We start from the raw sequence: 4,312 nt of genomic DNA on the forward strand, positions 1-4,312 counted from the left end.
TTAATATGAGATGGATTGTAACTTATCTTATTTTTTATATAATTTTTGAACATTTAAATTTTAAAATTTTTACAAAGTGTATTATTAAGAACCCAAACTTCTCTATCCTTTTACAAGCAATTGCTATACTACATGCCAAGAAGCAGAAAAAAAAAAAAAGGCAGAGCCATCAATCGACCATCTACTAATCTGAGCTATATCTACCCATCCCCTCTTCCCTACTTATCAATTCTTGATATAAAACTAATTCAATTAAACTATGAAAATTAGTCAAATTAACTTTCGTAAAGCGAAATGTGACAAGTAAAAAGGAACTGAGAAGATTTTTTCTTTTTCAGATAATAAGAAAACAAACAAACAAATTTTAACACAATAAGATTTGGGCAAGTTAAATTATGATTCACGGTTTAGTCCATCTAGATCCAATTCTTCTCAAAACAAAGTCATTGAACAACTTAAAAACTCACTCACTTATTTATGATTGAAGTTGTTTTAATCGGACTACAACTCAAGCCGCATGTTTGACACCCCAATACCATAAGCCTCAAATTTGTAATCCACGTGAAAGCAGAGGTAAAAATTGTGAAATTTCTTAGGTGGGTGAAGAAAATGACTTAAAGGACAGTCCTAAAGGTAGAACTACAAATCATGACCTCATAGCCTTTTCAATGAAGCGTCTTGCTATTGGATTCGCTCTCTAATAAATAAAGAAATAGAATATTGAATCAACTCAAAATATACGTGGTCCGTGTCCAAGCGTGTCATTTTATAAGAAACTTAAACATATAGATTACTTCATTGTATCCTCTTCCTCTGTACGAAGGTGTCCCGCTATATATACCACTCAATTCATTGCTTCTCATAAAACCACAATTCTCTACCAACTCAATCTCCTCTAAAGCTCTCTCATTCGTCAATATTTGTTTGTCTTTCTTGAGTTAACCAACAATTTAAAACTCTACCTAGAAAGGAAATGGATCAAAAAGTGCCAGTTATAGCAAAAAAAATCTGGAAGATAGTCCGTGTGGCGTACTTCATGTTAAGAAAAGGATTATCGTCAAAGAGAAAGCTAATGTTCGATCTCAACTTATTAATGAAACGTGGCAAGATTGCTGGCAAAACCGCCATTCAAAATCTAACGTTCCAGGATCATAATAATAAACAAGGTCCCATCACTCATCGTCCAAAGAGTACTACGAGTTCAGCTGCAGTAACAGACCAGCTTTTCACCTCAACAAACGCAATAATAAACTTAGTCACCATGCAGTACCTGCCATTGAACATGACAACGTTATAATGATCAACGCTGCTGTTTTTAAGGCCTTGGAAATGCTTCAGAGTGAAATAGCATCACCTGCTTTGCCTGGATTCGGGAGGACACCTACTGTGAGGCAATTAAGGATCACTGACTCTCCTTTACCTTTAAGAGATAGATCAGATCATGCGGGTGACATGATGAGCCACGTAAACGAGAAAGCTGATGAGTTCATTTCTTGATTCTACAGAGATTTGAGAAGAGAGGCACCCGCTTTTGCTTAGTGTTTAGAAGAGAGTACTGAAAAGAAAATAATGTTAAAAGAGTTTATAAATGTGATGATCCCCCTAAGCTAATTATTTGTTTCATCCTATGAGACTCTCATTCAAGGCTTAAGTTCTGAAATTTTGCATCAACGAATTCCTTAATTATCTCTTAATTCGATTGTCTACTACTTGTTACCTTTTGCTATTCTAGAAAATCAGAAAAGATAAAATTGAAGATTGGAGTATACAAGTTAAACATGGAGTAGAATAGCAAGATAAGAATCATTCTTTCCTTTTAGCCCAAGAGAGACTATGTAATCTTAATTGGAATAGAATTTTTTAAAATTTTCCCTGTCCTCTGGGCTGTTTTGTATTAGCAAAAGAATTTGGAGGGGACTAGGCCTGACCTCGATACAAACACTTATTGGGTGATTACATCGCCCCAACAAAAAAACCAGAAGAGGCTATACAACAGATGCCAACTTCTGGTGTACAAAAAGCCTAGCTAATATGAATGTTAGCTTTGCCAAATTTAAATCTTATACTAGCCATTTGCCACTTATAGGAATGGATTCTCACGTATTAAGTTCTGTTAACCGAGTACATACCAATAACCTGCTGGAATCTTTTCTTAATCGGAACTATTATAAACCTCTTATTAGCAAAATAAAAAAATAATAGTCACCAATTTCATGTATACAAATCATGTAGGGAACTGTTCATCTCAAAAAATATCATGTACTAAGGTCTTTGAAAAACTAGCTAAAGGGTGACCAACGTCTGCACGTATTTTTGTTTCTTCTAATAAAAGAAAAATGAACAATATTCAGGATATTCCTTAATTAGCTGACTGGTACATCTTCATATGCATTTGCACAGTCCAAGATGATTGATTCAGTCCTATACTATTATTATTACTATTATGAACGTGGATTTGGAAAAGAAAAATTGCTAATTAAATTTTAATTTTCATGTAAAACGGATAAACTTATTAAACTGGAAGTTCATTTACAAACAGTATCACACGCATCTACAAATATTGTTCGTTAATTTGGTCAAGACACTCCAAACACTAATTGTAGCCAGGACTATTATTGTAGTATGTCAAGAGTATACTAATTATGGCCCAATTAATTATTAATGTGCAAACAAAGCTTCACATTAGTAGCTGAAAAGATTGAAAACTACAAATAAAAGCCTAAGTTCTTCTTGGTGTGAAGTATTTTGAGAAAACTGATTGTGAGGATTTAGTGCATCGTGTTAAGAATATATTTGGGATGATTTAGCCCAATAATGTACTAATGGAACATAAAACAGACCAATGCGATTCCACCAATTTTCTTAAAGAAAAACTGTCTTATGTTCAAAGTGGAAACATGTAATGTCTAATCTGCGGCTTTCTCTAATTATTTTATTTAGACTAGTATTTGTTTACAATTGTTTATACTTTATTGTAGTGGGTTGTAAAGCAACTCCTTTGCTTTTTCAGGTTGGCCATCTACCTGGACCTCTTTTGGCAGAAACATCCACACACATATCCTATTTAAATTATTGATGCACATGATTGTTACATAAACTTTGAGAGAGATTATGGTGCTTAGTAAAGTAAAACACAACTTAGGAATGTACCCGATTGTGAAATCAAAACTATATAAAACTATATCTATGGCAACAAATGTCACCTAATTAACTCTTAAGAAAATAAACCATCGGCTTAATTCAATTTCAAAAGTTAGTTTATCAATGATGAAGATAATTCAAAACTATGTAAGGAGATATTGATCCATTTCCTTCATTAATATCATGTGTAAGATGCAATGTGGATAATATAACATTAACTTCCAATACGGAGTAAGGGGTGTTTGGATGGGCTTATTTTTAGTGATTTGAAAGTTAAAATTCAAAAGTAGGTAGCAATTTATTTTTGATTTTTTTTTTTTCATTTTTCAAGCTTAAATTAATGCTTAAAAATATTTTTTGCCTTTGCCAAACACCTTCAAAATTTTTTTAAAAAAATGCTTAAAACTCAAAAACACTTAAATATAAGTCAATCAAACACCCTCTAAATCAAGAATACGAATAAGTATGGCTCTCATACATCTAGTTAATTCAATTTTAATTGTTAGCTCATGAGATTAAAATTAATTATTCAAAATCATATAAGGAGATAAATCATTTCATTTCCTCCACTAATACTGGATATATTTAACACTAATTTGGACAAAACCAAAGTGGCATAAAGTAAAGAGGAATGGGGGACTAGAGCCAAACAAAGTGTAAAGGTTACACTCTCCAAAAGTGTCGTTCAATAATAGAGGAAGGGGTCCGTACATAGTTAAACAAAATTAAAAAAAAAAAAAGCAACAAAAAATCAAAAAACTGCATATATATATATTCAGGATTATTTGAGTAGTGGATATTATTAGGTGTCTCCTAGTTCATTATGTGGTACAATAATAATTTTGTAAGAAGATTAGGATGAAGTTATATATTAGTACTCACTCAACATTATGTTGGATAAGTGAAGTCCCTTACACTATAATATACTCCATGTGTCCCTTTTTAAGTGCAGTTTTGGAACATTGTAAAGTTTTCATATTTTCTTAAATTTCACGTCCATTCAAACTACATCACATAAATTGAGACAAGGGTATTATAAATGATAGTATTGATTATTCTTTTTATTGGATCGAGCTTTGCTATACAAGGATGAGTGCCTGATGAATATTCAAATCTTCCGGGGACTTTTGGGAGCCAAGTGATTAATTAAAAATACATTCTTATATAGTCT

At 32.3% G+C, this 4,312-nt stretch overlaps 1 pseudogene; it reads left to right on the forward strand.

Moving 5' to 3' along the window:
* The first annotated feature begins 793 nt into the window (after positions 1-793).
* On the forward strand, positions 794-1,694 carry LOC107874821 (annotated as a pseudogene).
* Positions 1,695-4,312: the final 2,618 nt, after the last annotated feature.

This window comes from Capsicum annuum, chromosome 6 (assembly GCF_002878395.1).
Source record: "Capsicum annuum cultivar UCD-10X-F1 chromosome 6, UCD10Xv1.1, whole genome shotgun sequence".
Lineage (NCBI taxonomy): Eukaryota > Viridiplantae > Streptophyta > Magnoliopsida > Solanales > Solanaceae > Capsicum > Capsicum annuum.